Raw genomic sequence first — 20,321 nt, forward strand, 5'->3', positions numbered from 1 at the left:
TATCCTGCACTCTGATCAAAGTAGCGCTGCTCTTTGCTGCAACGGGAAGCAGCGTGCCAGGTCTCACTGTGATTACAGGCAGCAGCGGGGCTCCCGCCGCACCGACGCGCCAAGCCGGGGCTCCTCTGCAACGGGGAGTGCTGATCGGGACGATCCGCAGGTACAAGCAGCTACAGGCACTCACCCTCTGCAGACCTCCCTCTCGTTCTGAGGCTATTCATACAACACTTTAACGTTACACCTCACCGTTCTGCGCTGTTTTGGTCTCGTGCTGCGGCCTGGCCTTGCTGACGTGTCTCTGCAGGCTGGTGCCGATCTTCCACGCCGGTCCTTAGCAGGTGAGTCAAGTTTCCGCTCTCTGCAGAAAGCCTTGCTGGGCTCCAGGGACGCGGGTGCCGCAGCCCTGCCTCACGCTGTGCCCGTCGGGGCAGCCCGTGCTTCCGACCGCAAGGTTCGGCAAAGGCCCCCGAACTCTGCTCTGCTTTAGACCCGCTTTGCGTGAGACCTCACCGAAAAAGCACCAGTCCAGGCTTTCGCTCACCAGCACGCCCCAGTTTGCAAGCGATCCCTCTGGCTGAACGCAAGGACGCGTAGGCTTGAGGCTTAATTATCCTTCTGACATAGAGTATCGGGGATCCTCTCCTGCCATTTCTACTTACTGATGTACTTAGACGGCAGACGTAAAGACGGCCACGCGGAGCGGTGCAGCTGCGATGCAGCTCCCTCCACAGCACGCAAATCTCAGCACGAACTGCCAGCAGAAAACCCAAAGCTAGCAGGCGTGTGAGGGATGGAGGGCGAATGAAAAAGCAACGAGAATTTATAGGCTGAAGTAACGGAAAATGAAATTTTTGTATACTGGATTGATTTCCTTTTATGAGAATTTAAATAAACGGAGTATTTTGTTTACCTTGACGACAGTGCCCTTCACAGAAAGGGATGAGTCTCAGTGTGTCATTAACGGCTTTTTGCCAGCTCTAAGAAGGTGAATGCTTCATATGATATCCATAACATACCCCTAAATATATTTGGGTGGGTTTACAAATAAGGTATTACCCCTCTAACGACATACTAGTTACATGAGATATCATAATTCCAAACAAGAAATTCATTTTTAGATATCTAAAATATTCACTGGCATACTCCACTGCCAGAAAAAGTTTATGAAACAAGTTATTTCCAAACCACAAAGATTAAGTTTTCCACAGCTTGCACTTTACCCAGAGATACTTGGTCGAGTTGTAAGGAGACATGACCAGAATCAATGTCTGAAGTAGTCATTTTAGATTCGATGCTTTCTACACCGTATCTCCTTCCGCCTGAGGAAGTAAAAGAATATCATAAGCTAAACACATATAGAAACGGCAGAATTGATGCTCTTCAGGGGTACTCAGTGGTTGAGCGCAAGCAGACAAAATTAGAAGGGGAAAAAACTGAGCAAAGAGAAATCCCAGCTAAAAATAGAGACTAAACTAGGCAAAAAGAGGTCAAACTTCTACTGACCAAAACCAAATTTTGTGCTGATGATTCAGTAGATAAATTAAGAAAAACTTGTTTATGGAGTAATTTACAACAGGACTAGGAAAAACACAGCAACAAATAATATCAACAGAGGAACTGATTAGATGAAATGTCTTCAGGCTTCTTGAATTTTTAGTTTTATAATTGCATACTACTTCAATACACTGAAAAAATAAGCTTTGGTTTGTGTCTCTCACGGAAAGACTACCTTTCAATCACAGGCACACAAATGCTTCCCCAGGTGAGCACGGAGAGCCTCCTGGCGCAGTACGCTGTCTCAGAGTGACAAATAGTTCATGGGAGGAAAGATATGAACACGCAGGTTTTAAAATAATTCTTTCACTGATTTACCCTTCGTGATGGGGAGGCTCCATCCAGATCATTGTGTTTAACAGCCCGGAGGGCTCTACTCGCCAGGAAGTGGTGCACTCCCCTTTTAAACCTATTTATCTTTCTGGCAGTGAACTGCAAAGACTTAACTGAGCACTGTTCAGGAAAAGAGGTCTCTCGTATTTGTTTTGGATTTGCCTTCTTACATTTCCACTGGTTTTTATGTTCTGAGATGCCATGAATCACTAATCATTCTTCTCCATCTATTTATGATTTTACAGATCTTCAGTTTACCTTTGATTGCCTCTTTTCCAAGCAGTACAATTATTTTAATTTAGTCTCTCCCCAAGTAGAGGCCAAATAGTAGCTCAAGTCATCCTTGCCACCTTCTCTGAACCATTGATTTCACTCCAGTTTAAATCAAGCACTAAAGGAGTCCTCTGTTCTTCAAGAGCATAAATTCACACGCTTCTAATGGAGGGAGCAAAGCTGCTTTAATCTGCAGTGGAACTCTTCTTTTACAGCTGTCTTTCAAGATCTCGAAACCAAATCCACTATTCTCTGCACATTTCTACACCTTGTCAGACTTGTATTGTTTCAGAAGGAATTGTATTTACTTATCATTCAAAGAAGGCATCTGTATGAGTCTCATGCTTCAGTTAATTCTATTTAATAGTTGCACCTAACAAGGAACAGTGATTCAGCAGTTCTTATGGATTTATTGAAGCAGACTTCAAATATTTTTGAAATGTGCTTTTTAAAAAGTCTATCAAAAATAGCTTTTACCTTCAAGCACAAGAATTAACTGCTCATCTCTTCAATGACCATTTTAGCACATGCAGGGATAACAGAACTGACATGAAGCATGCCCACAAAGAATAAAAATACTATTTTTCCATCATTCTGCCTGCAGACATTTTTCATCATCTGTCAGAAGAGATAGGTCTCCTTTGAAAATGAAAACAAGGGCTTATTGGAAGTGTTGAGGTCTTTGGTTGAGCACACAATAGAAATCATAAAATTCAAGATAAAGAAGGAAGAAAATAAGGCAGGGCCCAAAAGATTTCAAAACATTCAATGCAGTTAACAATTCAGAAGAGGCTTTGGATAGGGACTGTCAAATGAATAAACCTGGCAGCACTTATAAGATACAAGGAATTTTTTTTTTTAAGCATACATCCTTTCTCCTAAATGCTCTGGTTGCAACACCCGCGCTTGGGTTGTAAGTGACAAATAACCCTGCTTTGCCGCTGTGGCGGGACGCCAGGGTGCAACGCGGGCAGCAGCCCTCCTCTCGCAACCAGCGCGAGCCGCACAGCGGCAGAGCGGCCCCGCAGGCGAGGCCGCGAGCCCTGGCAAATTCCTCATGCGTTTTCCACTGTCTTTTTAATTCTCCTGACAAATCAGCCCAAGCAAGGCTAACTTCGCAAAGGACGGTGAGCTCAGACGAAAAGGCTGCCGAGGTCTTTCGGGCTATTTGGTCCCTCTCTCTGGACACAGATCACCAGGCAAATCCTCACCGCTGGCACTGGGAATCGACAGCGGGATGAAGGCTCGGCTGTATGCACGGCCGTATCTACGCGTTATTCCTAGCCCCCTCAGTGACATGTAAGCAGTAATAACGCAGATGAGTGGAAAGCAAAGCTTTCTGATTTAACCAACAAGCAGATTTTGGCAAGAAGTTTTTTTGCACGTTGCAAATGCTTTGAATGCTAAGGGTGTTTAGTAGGTACAAAGCACAGAAATGATCAATACCTATTTCTATATCTTATGAAAATATCAGGCTTAGACCTCTCTGATACTGCGAGCTATACTTAGCTATGCAAGCTAACGAAATACAAACTATCAATACAGGGAGATAGCTGATACTCTGGAAGGCTCGTTCAGGTAGAGAACAGCTCAGGTCCCCAGGCACAGAGCGGGGCAGCGAACGGGGCTGAAGGCGCCTCCTCGTCCCAGCGGGACGGTGCTGCAACAACTGCAACGCGCAGCCTCGCGCAGCTTCGCGAATTCCAATCCCTTCCCGTCAGGAGACAGGGCTGAAGAACTAGGTCGTCCTTAGCAGGCCCTGCCGCTGTGCCAGTCCGGGCTGGCTGAGCTGCGGTCGCTCACGTTACTGCCTCCGGGAGAAGGGAGTCGCGGGCACGCCGCCGTGACGCCGCGCGCTCCCCGCAGCCCTTCTCCCCCTCCGCCGAGCCGGCGGCCCGCAGCGGGCGCACAGCCTGCCTGGGACGCGCAGGATGTTTGCAGCCCTCCTTTCGGCAACAAAAAAAGCCAACGTACATCATTAAAACTTGAGATTTTTGTTATGCATGAAATCAAGTGTTTGTTAGCTGCATCAGCACGATGCTGAAGCTCCCCAAAGCAGACCGCGTCCGCTTAACGCCCTGACGGCGAAGCCCCGAATCAGTTGTGATTTCCCGCTCGCGTTCGAGAAGGGATGCTCGGCCGCAGGTCCCGCGCTGCGCGGACGGATCCCCGCACTGCTGCTGGGCCCACCCGCGCCCCCCGGAAAGCTGCCGGGAAGGCGGCTCCGGGCTTCAGCTCTGCTCTCAGTCCCCTCGTGCCCAAGGCAGCGAATCCCCGGAACCGATCCTGCCGTTCTCAAGAGAGCACGAGCCTGGCCAGAGATTTTAACTGCACTGTATTTTAAAAATGATGTGGTCTGCACAGCTTTGATGTGCTGCTCTCCTAAGGGCTAAGGGACAATTCTGTCAACAAATTTCAGCTTCATTGGAAAAGAAGCCACCACGCAGTGGAAACACTGCACTGCAATGCAGTAGAGAGCCAGAGATGGCTCTACAAAAACGCCGACAGTCACAGCATCCCCAAAACCAGTCCGAAGCAGCATTGGACAGACCAGCTCAGAAGAGGCCTAAACACCACAGTATTTTATCAAAGCCCTGCATGAATATTGCCCTGGAGAGCATTCCAGGGACAAGTTTCCAAAGGACAGCACATGCCAAAGGGGCACAACACTTACCTTGTCAGACACTCTTCTCCACGATTTAAAAAATCAGTTCAGATATGTAGAAAACATACCAATTGCAAAGGCAGTAATCCCCTAAAACTAGGAATCCCCTAAAACTAGGAGTTCTCTCTTTTCTTTCCTGCTGTGACTCAGCATCACGATGCAGTTGGTTTCCCAGAGCCACAGCAAGCAATAGTTAGCAACTGTTTTGTGGTCTGACACATCAATGCTGCAATAATTAGAAAGAAAAGAAACCAAAACCTGCCCCCAGATCCCAGTTATGGCAACAGTTGATGAGCTTGTTGAAAAAATGGCTACAGATAATAAAAAACACTATACAAACACTTGAAACAGCTCAGTTTGCCCTGCGCACAGCCTAGGATACCGTCTCTCAGTATAAAAGGCCAATTATTTAAAAAAACAGAAGTAGTTTATTACTCTCCATCAAATTTATTTATACTGACACAGTTTTATTATACATTTTTATTTTCTAAATAATAGAGATTCGGTATTACTAGAAATCCTTTAGGATCACAAACAAAAACTGTAAGTTTTCAACCGTAATTGGTAACTTGATAGTGAATGTGAAGAAGCATTAGTTAATTCTTTAAAAAGAAAAATTGTCACAGTGTTGAATAACTCATTCTTTACGGCCAAAGAATATTCAGGAGAAGAAATTATATAAACATTTGTTCTAGGCAATGCAACATTGTTCTTTGGTTATAAAGCAAAACAAAGTAAGTCCTTACTAACAGGAACTGCACAGTGGATGGTCCACAAGGCAGCCATTTCTCCTGGGAAAATCTCCAGTTTCCTGTACTAAAACTACTTTTTGAATTTTATTCTAGTTTGCCATTAAGTAACGTGTACTATATTTTAGTTCAAAGTATTATCTTTACTGCTTATTTTACCTTCTTTCTAAGGCCTGCCTGTCTACCATGCTCTAGGTGACCCTGCTGAGCGGGGAGGTTGGACTAGATGATCTCCAGAGGTCCCTTCCAACCTTACTGATTCTATGATTCTTCCATTATTCTTCTAAATAAGGCACCTGAAGTTAAAGACTATCTCTCAAATGATTTTGCTTGAGCAATCCGTCAATGGCTCTGTAGTCCGATCCATGTAGCTCTCTCGCTCAGTACCGCCAGCAACATTGCTCCCAGAGTCAGGAAAAGCAGTCAGCAATCTTCATTCTCTCTTCAGGAACAAAAGAGCGTTTCAAGCTGAAGAGCGTTCCTGCTCTATCACCCAGTAAAAGCAAGTCCAGCTTCACAGCCATTCCAGGTATTCCTTGTGGGACACAAGGCATCGTAATCACCACCGTTGCTCTGTTATATTTCAGTGTGCCTGACTATCTGAATTGCAGTAACCTTTCATTAGCTTGCTACATAAAGGGTTTTTTTCTGAATCCTAAACAAGTAATTCTTGGTTACATCTCCATAGGGAATATAAGAATCTCAATATAATCCCGATATAATATCCCAAATATTTCATTTCCATAAACTCCATAGAGCATCCAGTAATCTGAAGGATCAATTCACAGCCTTTCATCATTTGCATGATATATCTCTTGCTGTTCATAACTACATGCAGATTTATCTTAATTCAGAACAAAAAGAATTCTAATTCTAATTATATGGTAGCAATATATCCTGTAAAGCTGTCATAAACATCATTAAACAGGTCATTTACAGTATTTTTCCACATTACTTCCATGATTCTGGAAAAAAAAACAAACAAACAAAAAAAACCACTAATGCTATTTTCCAGTAATAAAAGCATCAAAACTCACTGCAACAAAACAAAACAAACATACTTCCTTCTGTTTCTGATATACTTGTTGTCTAGAGAGATACCAAACTGCAAGCTGCTCTGCTACTGGGAGGCTCAGCTATCAGAAAGGCCTAAAGGGGCAAGAGGAGGTCTGAAGTGAGAGAATAAAAGCAAACATCAGATTAAAACAAAAAATGTTAAAACAACTCATTTAGGATGGATGTGAACCCTGTTTATAGCTAATGGCTGCCAGCTTTTATAGAGAAGATCTGATAGGAAGCATCATCACATCAAAGAATAAAGCAGGAAGTCTTCATAAATACATAAGAAACCTGCACACAATTGAATGACCACATGATACAGTCTTCAGAAGTTAAAAGATCTCCAGTTACTGGCCTTGTTTACTTTATAGAAACAGCTATTGCTAGATTCTGATTAAAAAAAGTCTACTTAGCCACCATACTAGTTCAATGCAGTTCAGATACAGAGCTGTTCTTTTTACTAAGTCAGCTGTAATGGAACATGCAGATATCACAAATATTGGGCTGAACAGTAAAATAGTTCTCAGGAGGATGAAAATAATTATCCATTCTAAGCCATACACTTCCAACTTTACTGTTGATATCTAGTCAGCTAATATACAATATCTTTTATGAATGTGGCACTGAAAGGCTCTTGTATAAAAAAAACAACAGCATCTACAGGTATTGCTTTAATTTCCTAATATAATCTACTTCAAGGCAAATTAGGGAATGATGAGGTGTGAAAAGCCTGATACATGGTAATTAGTGAAGCTTGGAAAAATTCCCCAAATGTGCTGTAAAATGATGTTGCGAGAACAGTCCCTGTAAGATCTCAATAGCTGTGTTATCAAACCTGAAAGCAGAAAGTCTAAACATATTATTCCTGATGACATTGTCAAATGATTTTGAAGTAATTTATTTTATAAGCTATTATCCTTCTCTCCTGCACAAGTGATCAAGTGGATTACTGGATCAAGTTTTAGCAGGTACAGCCCCCCGTAGACCAAATGAATCCCAGTGCCTCTGGCAGCCGGACTGGCCGTCTTTCCTGGCTTCTTCTCTGGCTGTCCAACCAGCCACATGCATGCACGGTGGAGCTACCACATAAGCTCCAGTTAAGGCAACCTCACATTTATGAAAACGAAGCAAAAAACCTTTCAAGTTCTATCCTTCTTTCAGGAATGTCTAGTTATAATTTTAATGGACAATGCAACTATCAAAGAGTAGTGTTTAGTTTTTTCAGATGACTATTTTCATCAGGGGAGATGTCAGGTTTCTTAATAGAAGCTCTGGGAAGAAAAGTAGAAGGCACTCACCATCATGCAGAAAAAACAAAAATCTACCAAAAAGGAAGATTTTTAAAAAATATTTAAGAGTAAGAATACAACAGCCTCTTTTGCATTCACTGTGACTCAAAGGCTTTTTTCATGTTAAAATCCCTAGGCCAATGTTCTCTGTTGAAAGCACCAGTTTCTCAGTTACCCCCTAAGTGGAGAGAAAGTTTGGATTTCTCACTAGCAACTTTTCCATGTTCTGGTCCTGGAGAACAAGCAGAGAACAACCAAAGCCACCTTCCCTGTGTGATCTGCTTCTCTGTAACATAGCTCCTGCAAAAGGAATATGGGTGGGGAGGGCAGAAGGATGACACTTCGAGCTAAGTTTCCTTAAAAAAGAGAAATCATATGTGGAGCACTTCATATTCTATCAGGTGTTAATTTTTGTTACCGAGCATGCCAAAATAAAGATATACAGTAACATGCATTTCTGCCTGAATTCATGAACGTTCCCTTGGCAAAGTCTCTGATTTGATGTGGATTTCCCTCACTTGGCAATCCTTGCAGACAGCCAGACCAACAGCTTCAGTAATCACTGCTACCAAAAAATGTTTGAAAGATGATCAGTACTCCACTCAACTTACAAAAGCATTCTTGCAACCTTTCCACTTTCACGTGGGATCTGTGTCCCTCCAGCCAGGAAACCTTTGCCAATGAGGCATTTCAAAAATGGGAATAGCCACTCCTTGTTGCCATGCTCAGTTCCAACACGCCAAGATAAATCTGATTATGCAAAATTTCACAGTATCTGTGAACGATCATTACATTATTAATTTTAACATTTAGAATATATCCTTCAAAAAGATCACTGTTTTAACAAATAGAAAATATTACCTTGAGTTTTATTTATTCCTTTCTATACATACGGTTCTCCACTTTGCAACTTCAGGAGCTGTGCTCACACTACCACATACGCAGATCAAGGACTGCAGATCCTGCCTGCACCACTGCGCCGCGTCTAACACGAGCTCTGTGTGTCCGAGTACCCAGCACCTCCTCGTGCTGCAGACAGTTCTGCTGGGCACAGAGAGCTGCCTACAAGGTGGCCCTTTGGGCAGAATCTCATCCCGTAGTATTTATATACGTACTTTTAGTAAAGACCATATCAATAGCACAGATTCACATACTTCAGCACCAGAGACAGGCAGAAACAGGCAGTGACTGCATTTATATTAATCAAATATTTCTAGATAATTGTTTTACTTTGCCATTTCATATGCACAAAGATAAAACCAAAACTGCACAAAGCATAAAACAGAAAATTGGGTCATTCCGTATTTAATTAAAACATATAGAAACTTAAAGCTTCAAGATTAAGCCAGCAAAGAATGGTAGCAAGATTCAGTCTATTCATTCGTCTCCTCTGTTGCAGCAAAATATATCCTGGACAAAAATCCAAAATGAGAAAAGGATTCATATTGGAAGCTTCTGCTCCCAAAATATTTTGAAGCACTCAGTGCTCCAAATAAACATGATTGTTTATATATATATTTTAAGCTGTACCTACAGCATACACAAGTCTACCTCCAGGAGATCAGGAATCGTGATGTCTGACCTCAGGCACAACTAGATCTAAACTACAGCTTTTTCACGTTCCCACCCAACAGTCAGCAAGTCTGCAGTACTCAGACAGAACAGTGTGGTACACTGAAAATACTGTTTCCCTCGGCCACGTGTCCTTGTTTGGCTCTCTCCACGCTCCCGGGGCATGACGCAGCAGCTCTCTGGAAGAACGATGCTTTACTTTTCCAGACCAAACATGCAGGTCACTAGGAATGACAACAGATGAATCCTTCGTTTGCAAGGAAGAGATGATATTCAAATAAATCACATACTCATCTATCACCTTTATGGCTGTGTTATAAATGAATTCTGGACTTGTATATACAATGAGATATGAGTTACCTCTCTCGAAGTAATAAATGAGCAAGAACCCAGCAAAGATGTATTGATATATCAATATTAATTTAAATGTAATGGAAATATCTTACTCATGCTACCTGCTAAGTAAGCAAGTGTCAATGGAAAGAGAATTGACTGAGGATCGACCTATCATGCACTTGGGAACATATTTCCTAAGTGTCTGCAGCCAGGAAGACACCTCCTTGGCAGCGGGAGCTCCCTGTGCTCTCCGCACCCTGCGCTCTCGCTGGCAAGAGGAGCTGCCTTCTCCCTGCTGGAGCGCCTGCTGCTGTACCAGGACGATGGGTGTTTCTTTTAAAGATAGCTCATATTACTGCAATGACATTATCAATACACCAGGTACCCACAGCTGGTGGTTCTTTGACCTTTCAAGGGGCCTGTGTCAAACAAGCTTGCATAGGTAAGTTTATGCTACTTATTTCTTTAGCAGTAGTAGGCCTTTATTTTGAAAAATTAAAGAGAGCAACAAATGCTTTAATTTTAAATTTTTAAAAGAGACAGTGACATTCAAAGCAGTCTTTTGCAAAACAATGTTAAACTAAAATTAAGCAAATGGGATGAAGGCTAGAAATGATTCATTTTGGTTTATTTTTTAAAGCATTCCCTGAACCTCTTTGGCTGTCATTCCAGTATGTTACAGTACCTTATAAAGTCACAACATTACTGACAATTTTCCTATCACAGCATTTTGTTTGCTTTCATTAACAGGTTTGCTTTTTCCACATTAATGAAAAAAAGAAACATTTAATAATTGCTTGAGTTTACTTGCACATCCTCAGGAAATCTTTAGTAACGAGTTCTTTGTTGTTTTTCTTCTCTGGAGGCTATTTTGTTTTTTGTTTTTAAACACTTGTGAATCAACTCCTTTAACGCACTCACATTGCTCTGCTCCCCCACTCCACCCCCCCCCACCCGGTATGGCTGAACAGTTAACCAATATTTTCAGTCTAAAGTGCTACATCGTAAGCAAGCTAAGTTTGGAGAGAAAAATATTTCTTGTATTTTCTTTTTGGTTTTCTGACAAGTTTTCCAAATAAATTAGGCTATTCTGCAGACATATAAAGAATAATATCTTACAGTAAAACTATAGCATCTCAAATGCACGGATTAGTTTAAAGTTTATTTACCTACACCTGCATCGTACATTGTTTTATATTTATATGTATGTGAACAAGTATTTTAAAAAACAGAAAACTGGACAAATCGAGCCATTAAAGTCAAATGCATCCTATTACTGCCATAGTTGTGCACATTAACAGAAAAAATGCAACAGAAATACCAGGTCGAGAGTGACGATCCTTGTGCCAGGCGTACAGCCATACAAGCTGTCTGCTTCGCCTGACCTCCCTGGTCTTTGCCATCACCCCCTCGACCACCCTGGACACTTGCCCTCCCCCTTTGCCCTGGGTCGGGCACACACGGGGACCAGAGCAGGGGCCGAGGGCTCGGCCTTCACCTCCTCTGCTGCTTTGTGCGCTGACACGCTGGCCCAAACATCGCCCTGCTCCAGACTCCCCGTTCTGCTTTCGGGCAGTCTCGTGCACAGCTGTATGTGAATACCATGCTCTGCAGCGATTAAAAGTAGGCCCAAAAGCAGGCACGTCTGAAAGGAAAAGCAGTCGTATGTATACAAATCCATCCTCTTATGAATACTGAAATTAATTACTTTCAGGACAACTGTCACTTGAATCAACGTGCTGTGAATCCACAGACAGGATGCGTGCGCAGCACCATACATTACCATCACTGGTATCTGATACAAAGTTTGATGGGTAATTACATCAAATTTCAGCAGCACGCATCAATCATTTGTTCACAGAAACTACATTCTTCAGTCTTGGCTACAGAAAACACTATTTTGGTGAAAGAAAAAGAGGCATTGTGTTGTGAATTAATTCTCAGTAACTTGCTTAAGAAATCTGCCTTCTCCTTGGGAAAAAAAAAATCGTATTTCTTGCTAGCAAGTGGTATAATTCACTTACAAACGTGAATTGATATTTACGGAGTTTTCTGCTACTGACAGCCAGCTAGCTATCATTCGCAGCACGAGCTCTCGCCCTGCGGGCGGGGAGGCTGGATCAGAAGGATGCTGGAGGCACCAGCCTGCCCTTCTGAGGGACCCCTCCCGGGGACGAGGCGCCCGAGGAAACTTGGGGAAAGCTCGACGATAAACCCGCAGAACAGCGGGTCGCGCTCCGAAGAACCTGCGAGGAGAGCCAGTCTGTCCCCGCTCGCCCCAGCGCGGGCTGCTGGGTTTGGGACCAGCTGAGCTCGCCCCAGACCGGGAGCGCATCCCCCCGGCACTGCCGGGACCACAAGGCCAGGGTGGGGGCACGAGCAGACTGGACCCCCACCGGTCCAGCTCTCTCCTACCGTGGAGAACTGATGGGCCAGTCCCAAAATGGAAACTCCAACCATTCCCCACACTACAGGAGAGCCAGGAGAGACAAACCCTGTCTTTCCAGAAGGATTCAAAACCAAACAAATGGCAGGTCATGACACTCGCATTCTAGAACACCAGCATTTATAAAGAAAAAAAACACATGCAGTTAAATATCTGGTTAATAAGAGCACTCAGGCATTGAGGTCTGCCCCCGAAATCTCCATTTATGTAAACACATGGCATCTTAAAATGTTTTACCAGTTATTTCTATTCCACTTATTAAATGGTTTTCTACAAAATATTTTAATCAAGTAGTTAAGTATTGAAAAGATCTGCTAAATTTGAAATTACTATAAAAATTGTTATGTCTTTAGCACTGCACTTTATTAAGTTTAATGAAAGTTAAATGCAAAATTTTTTTTGTCCTGAAAGAATCATAGTTTGATTTCTCTTACAAGAAGAGCTACTGAACAATTTTACCTCATCAAGAAAAATACCTCTTCCACCTCCCCCTTAAAACATGGTGTCTGCTTGGGAATCAATCTTATTTTTATGACCAGCTTAAACTTACTAACTTATGGAAGCTGTGTTAAGCCCTGTACTATTGTGTTACACATGACTAACTCATGATTTATGGGAAGGGAGAAGGAAGATTGCCAGTTCTGGCAGACACTAAATCACACTGTAACGGTAAGTTGTACCGTTTTTACTTCCTATCGAATTTGGTCTACTTTACATTTTCACCCCACAGCCAAAAAAACAACTTTCAGCATCATGGTGCGCAATAACTGATGGCCATTTGTGTTCATATGTAGTAAGAGATATTTATTATTAAAACAAACTGCACTCTTAATAAAAGAGTACATGAATCAACCAAGAGATAAAAAAATTAATGTAACCCATCCTCATCCAAGAAAAATCTTAATTATCTGACAAAACTCCCATCCGTCTGGCTGCACGTGAGTTCTGTTACTAGCTATTGCTGACAAGTCGCACACAAAAGGCGTGCTTCCCCGTTGCTGCCACATGCCTCCTGGAAAGCATTCACAGCAGTCGTACCTTGCCAGGTGTCCCAACACCTTCACACTTAACATCCTCCCCACGGGGCCTCGCACAGAGGCCGAGTGCAAGAGCAAACACGAGCTCCCGCCACGTCCAGAGCCAGACGGTAGCCAGCACCACCGAGAACCAGTCAACACATCTTCAACACGCAGAGGTGTCTTTCCTGCACAGCTGATTTCATGGGCTTGCCCTAAAACAGTGATTCTTCAAAGCCCAAGAATGATGAAAATCTCACTTTCCTGAACATCTCAGTCTCTCTGGTTAAACACAAGTCTCGCACTTCTTTCCTGGCTTTTGAGAGCTGGCTCCTGATAAGACCAAGGCTGCAGGGGGCATCAGCAGCACCAGACCCGTTGGAAGCAGCACCTTATATAGCCAGTTACAAGGTTACCATCAGGGTTGTTCCTCTGCAAGACTCTCTCTCATAATAAATGCTACTAAATCAGCTAAAGATTACAGTTTTCACCCTCCAGAGCTTTGCTTCTCTATTTTTAAGCAAGACTCCATGCCAACAATAGTAGTAAGCTGGTAGAAAGGAACAAATCTCTGCAGGCTCTATAGCCTCTGAGGACACACTCTCATCTACAGCTGAACTACTCATTGTGTCAGATTATATGTTAGTCTGATTAGTCACTTTCTAGTGAAAGGTAATGTTATTCTACACCAAGATTTGGTAAGGTGCAAGAGAAAAAAACCAGGACACTGAAAACAACATGGGATCAAATGATCTAATTTCAAAGACAGGGATAAACAAACGTGTACGCATGAGTCATAATTTAATTACGTTTTGTTTAATTCAGAGATACAGAAAACTTTAAAAAAGATTCCTCCTTCTCCTGTGTTTCTCTTTTTCACTTGCTTCAAAATAATCAACACCAGAAAAAGCAGGTCCATAGGAAACCCTTTGTGATAGTCAATTACAGAGTTTGTACCCCGCTTCAGAAATTACATAGGTATGTGTCTAACTCCATAGGGGAAAGCCTAACATGGGAGCAGAGGACCCGCTGCTCCTGGTGCCCTCCGCTTCAGCTGCCCAGGAGCACTTGGCAGAGCCTGAACACTATTCCTTCCTTCACACCAGGCATAAAAGAGTGCCACAAAGGCTACGGGCCATCAAGATGACTCCTAAGGCTTTCTGTAATCAGTGATCATCATGAATTCCCACTCACGAATAGCAAGGTTATAAGCCAAACTGATGCAAAATCATGTCTGATTTTATATTAAATGAAAAAGGAGGAAAAAATGGGATTATCTGTAGTATAACATGTGCTTTTTTTTTTTTTTAAAAAAAAAAAAAAAAAAACTTTCAGGCATTAAATTCTGCAGATTTTATTATCACAGAATGGGTAAGATTGAAAGGGACCTCTGGAGATCATCTAGTCCAACCTCCCTGCTCAGCAGGGTCACCTAGAGCATGTCAAACAGGGTTGCATCCAGGTGGGCCTTGAGTATCTCCAGAGAAGGAGACTCCACAACCTCTCTGGGCAACCTGTTCCAGGGCTCCGTCACTCTCACAGGGAAGAAATTCCCCCTCACATTCAGGCAGAACTGCCTGTGCTTCAATTTCTGCCCATTGCTCTTCTCCTGTCACATGGGACAACTGAAAAGAGCTTGTCCTCATCCCCTTGACACCCTCCCTTCAGGTACTTGTGCACATTGATGAGATCCCCCCCCAGGCTTCTCCTCCCCAGGCTGAAGAGGCCCAGCTCTCGCAGCCGTTCCTCATGGGGCAGGTGCTCCAGCCCTCTGATCATCTTCGTAGCCCTACACTGGACTCTCTCCAGTAGGATCAAAATTTAAACACCAGCTTTCTGGCCACACACACATCTTAATCCTATTAGGAGAAGCTGCCTAAGGATGAAGAAAGGATGGGATTATCCTTTTCATAGCAATAATACATCCCATCATTGAGTAATTTTATTCATAATTTCCTATCTTCCCATTTGCTTGCCAAATGGCCAGTCTACATAGTAAATAACAAAAAAGTTTAAGCCAATACAGACTATAAACTAAGGATGCACAAAAAGGTTACATATAACTGAGAGAAATAAATAGTTTGAGGTTAAACAAGAAAGTCTCAAAGTAAAATATATGGAAAAATTAAGCTTGTACCTGAACCCAAGTCAAGCACATTCTCAAAAGGCAAATGTATCAATGCAATTTTAGCATATCAGCTCTCATTCATCAAACCTTTGGTGCTTATAGCCTGTGCTCCTTGTCTAAAATTGCACGTAGATCACTTTGAAAGGTGAACTCCAAGTTCCAAAAAACAGTCTTTTTTATTATTTTTTAAATAATTCTCAATTAATATTGTTTATTCAGAGCTTGTACTTTGAAGTGACAAAAGATGCCTTCCTTTCCAAACCACTAATTCAAGCTCTTTTCACTACCATTTGAAAGAGACTGTGCCCAGAACTGAGACTGCCCATTTTACACACTGCAGGGGTTCCTTTCCTCCAGTATAAAATCAGGAAAAGACTGTATCGTATTACACCATTCAAATCTTAATTTATTCATAACAATCCAATGGATATATAGAAGGACTTAATGCAAATCACTAATAACAAGATATTACCCAAGACAGTGGGTGATGTCCACCTCTTCATGTCCTTCTGCTTGAAGTCCCTCAGAGTAGCTTCCCTAAAACGAATCCTAGCTGGCATATTCACCTCTAAACTACATCTCTTTCAAATCAGAATAGCATTGTCATATCTTTTTAAAATAAATACTCATAATCTCCTTATTCTTAAAGGGTCACTGAACTGATTGCTTTCCCACCAGTGCAGAGCATGAACACAGTTTTGCTAGCCTAGTTTTCAAATAGACTGAGAGCATGCTTACCAATAAATTTTTTCTCTTTGAATTTAAAAGTTTTAAAGACCTCTTAGAAGCAATCCAGATGCTTAAAAACTGGCATTTACTGCCACTTCAGGTATTTTAAAGATGTCTAAGTACCTTGCCTGGGATCCGCTGCCATCCCGAAAGGAGGATGATGTAATGCCTGCCAGCCCTGCACAGATACCACGGACACAGCAAGTTATCCATCATGGTACTGGATGCCTTTGCTCAGGCAGGTGAACGAGTCCCCCATCATAACAAGATTTAGTAGGTCACTGCTTCACTTCTCTTGCAGAGACTTTGGATAAAGGCTTCAGCACCAACTCTAATGACCACAGAATGCTATATTAATTGCAGAGGGCTAGGTAATGCAGTAAATATAAATGCTTAAGCTACAACTGGAACTGAAACGTTCAACTCCTGACTGTTTGTAAAAGGTATTACTTGTTCTGCTGTGCAATCAAATATTAAGCTTACTCGACTGTTACCCCTTCTTGATTTGTTTATGGCTTCCCTCAAAGACAGCTCAGCAGCAACTCCTGGCTTACTTCAAACCAACAAAAGATTTCAGGCTTTCTTCTGCTTTACCTCAAAATGACATCTGCTTCTTTTGCCTTGCAAGGTGCAGATACTGCACATCTTACAAATGGTGACACGTCCAAATAGACAGTATCCCAGTTAAACAGAATCTTCAAGGTAAGAAGAGCACAACAGATCAGTTAGTAATGTAGTATTATGTTAGGTAGCCCCAGCTGATGCACAAGGCTACCTAGCATAATGATCACGAGGTGACGTGAGATGCAAACTCACACGAGAGAGGCTCACAAGCTCAAAGATACAGATTACATTTTGGTCACACTGAAAAATGGGGCCTTTTTGTTTGCTGTTAAAATACTGCCTTCTATATTAGGTTTACACTTGACTTCTGCCTATGATCAGAAAATAGCACAAAGCATGTGTACTATACTGCCTGAGAATACCAAATGCAGGATCTAATTTGCAATCTGTCCCTTTCTAGTGTAAGGTAACAAAGCAATAAATAGATTTACAGTTGTAGTCTCTATCAGGCTTACTTCACTAAGCACAGAACTTTTCCATTAAATAGATCTATTCAAGATATTTTAATTGTAGTAAATCTTTAAAGGCATTTTGCTGTTTTCATGACAAAAATCTGTTTGTACATACTTCACAGATGCTGGTTGATTTGTCATGTCTTGGACAATCCTGTATGTGTAGAAGCTACAGGACAAGATTTACTATTGGCATTATGTAGCACGATGAGGACCACATTAAAGAGGACGCAGGGGTAAGATTTTTAACTACTTTCATTTCCCCAGGAAAACAGAGACAGACACTCCTTAACATGCAAAGTGCTAAGCTGATCTTGGTGGTCCAGCCGAAAGGCTGTGATGCAATCCCTGTGCAAAGATTTATATTTTCTGTAACACGTGAGAGTGAACCATGCGCAGTGTCTCAGGGTCTGGGCTGCAAAGTCAAGCTCTCCAAGGCTGCTGGAGGACAGTCTACACCACAGCACCATGCCGAGAACGCTACATCAAAGCAGAGCATGAAGAAAGTCAGATCCGACTCTGCACTGCTGCTCATTCGCTCCCAGGCTTTGTCAGGAGGATCCACCTGAAGGATGATAAAACTATGTATCCTTCCTGGCTTGATCAAATTAAGTCTCTTACCAAAAAGGAAGAGAAACTATTTCCAATTGAGTTTTAAGATGTCAAGCACCAGTTATGACAGTGATTTGGAAAAATACATTCCAGAATAAATTAAAAATGGATTTTACCCAGCATTAATGTGTCTTAATCTGACAGTTTATGACTGAATCCACAAATATTGATCAAATGTTTTTATATTAGTTTAAATGCTACAGGAAAAATGCATCAGTATTGACAGGCTTCTGCTTTTTAATGCTTATACAAGTGACGCTTTTGAAACTGTAGCTTAAATTAAATCTTTTCAGAGCAAATACACTGACTTATTTAGTTGCTCTAGGTAGCCACCTTACATTAACTACCTTATAAGACTGCACATATTTAGTGTCGAATCCAAACTTCAAAATAAATAAATTAAAAACCTGACAAACACACATAACTACTTTCCAGACAGCTTGGCTAGCTGGTCTATAACTAATGGATTGATGTAGGTGTCTGTGCACACGCACTGGTGCAGGAAACCTCGCCATGGCCAGCTTCCTCGGCCCTGCTGCCTGCAGGAGCGGCTGCAGGAACCCGGCTCCCGGACAGTCAGTCAAGCCCTTCTCACAGCGCTTCTTGCCTGTCAAAGTCTGCACTCCTTCCCTGTTACCCACAAAATGGAAATTTATATCAATTCATGGGAATTGAATGTAACTCAGTTTTTAGCTGCCGATGAAGAACTTAAGTTATTATTAGGAAAAAAAATATAATCCTTGCTTTGTTTCAGTTATCTAAAATACACATATATATACACTAACCTATATTTAGAAGCATATAAATAATACCTGTAATAGAGGAAATTAAAACTTAGTCTGGAGAAGAATCAGGCTTTAAAAAAAGAATACAGATTTTATCAGTCTCTCTCTCAGCCCAATTTATTGCCACAAGTCACGATGCCATACATACTTCATTCAAGGTAAAATCTGTAATAGTTACCTCAAATGAATAAGCTAAAATATGTTGTTTAAATGATTTCAATCAAGTCTGAATTTTACTAATACTATGAATTCCACCTGTTTACACACAAGTGTGTGTGTATATATATATATATATGTGTGTGTGTATACACATATATGTGTGTGTGCGTGTGCGCGCACGTGGGTGTGTATACAAAGAAAGTAAAAGCAAAGAACATGGAACTTTAGGGATCCTAAGAATAAATCATATCATAACTGCAACTGAGAATAAGCTACTCAACGTAGATTTTGGAAGACACAAAATTATCTTTTGCAGAAGAAACAGAACATTCTAACAAAATGGAAGTCATTCATCTTGGAGATGATAAACCATAAATTATGTTTTATTACTATGTATATTTTCAGGATTAAATATCTTAAGAGGGACAGAGATACTTGAGAGTAGTTTCAAATAAGCAGTAACATCAGTAGAGCTGTTAAGGATCACTTCATACGCAAAAAATGCAAATAAAAACTAAAAGGCTGCTGTGTGACACAGGAAAAACGTTATTATCAAGAAGGAATGTGAAAAATCAGGCACAGATTATGCTGGAAAAAAAAACAAGACACACTGTTCAACCTATATTTATCTATTCTGCAGTGTTCATTGCAAAAAGGTTCTGCAAAAAAATAAAAATAAATAAATAATAAGATGCCATATGCTCTAGAACTTAAAATGTAAATTTTTGGCTTTTCTAGTAAATGAGTGAGTGTTCTGGAAGTATGAGTTCTCTTATTAAGTATCTTCCACCTAAACTACAACAAGCCTCTGTTTCATTACATAGGTCCGAATAGTGATCACCCATATAATATAATGGGATTCGTGCACAGAGCCATTAATTCTTTCATAAACAAAACTAATTATTCTTCCAAGAAATTTCATCTTACACTGGATGGTTTAATTAAGTAACTTCACATATTTTTAATTGTTGAAATTGGTAAGAAAAAAAGACATTCCTGTATAGACAAACTCAGCTGGGTTGATGGCATGTATACAGGATACTAGTGATAACCAATACAACATTATCTTTAAGAGCAAACTACAGAATAAACCTGTACTTTATAGGCACATCCTTTCTATTTAAACCAAAACTTGTAAAAAAATCCACAAAAATCCTATAAAAACTAATTTATCATCAACAATACACTTCTAACACAGACATATATATCAACATTTTTCTGTGATTTATATTGAAATAGTTTTCTATGGAATGTAATCTCTTAGAGATGTTCCTGGAAGAGAAAATAGTGCAACTGCGTAATACATACCTCCAAACATATCAAAATTTCTCATTTAAATGCAAACACTGAGAAAGAAGCTTGCTTGCTCAATGAATGTCAGAAGTACTATAAAAGAACCAGCCCCGATTAAAATCAGGATAATATTACAACTAATGTTGTCCAGTTTGCAACATACTCCAATAGAAAAGTAGAACTGTGAAAGATTTTTTATTCATATAACTAACTTATGCAGTATTTTTCTTGTCACTATCCCCTATCT

At 41.3% G+C, this 20,321-nt stretch overlaps 1 protein-coding gene across 1 annotated transcript in view; it reads right to left on the minus strand.

Moving 5' to 3' along the window:
- The window catches only part of GALNT13 (polypeptide N-acetylgalactosaminyltransferase 13), a 145,006-nt gene that overhangs the window by 92,008 nt on the left and 32,677 nt on the right, over positions 1–20,321 (minus strand). The gene's annotated exons all lie outside the window — the stretch shown is intronic.

The sequence above is a fragment of the Rhea pennata genome, chromosome 6, assembly GCF_028389875.1.
Source record: "Rhea pennata isolate bPtePen1 chromosome 6, bPtePen1.pri, whole genome shotgun sequence".
Taxonomy (NCBI): domain Eukaryota; kingdom Metazoa; phylum Chordata; class Aves; order Rheiformes; family Rheidae; genus Rhea; species Rhea pennata.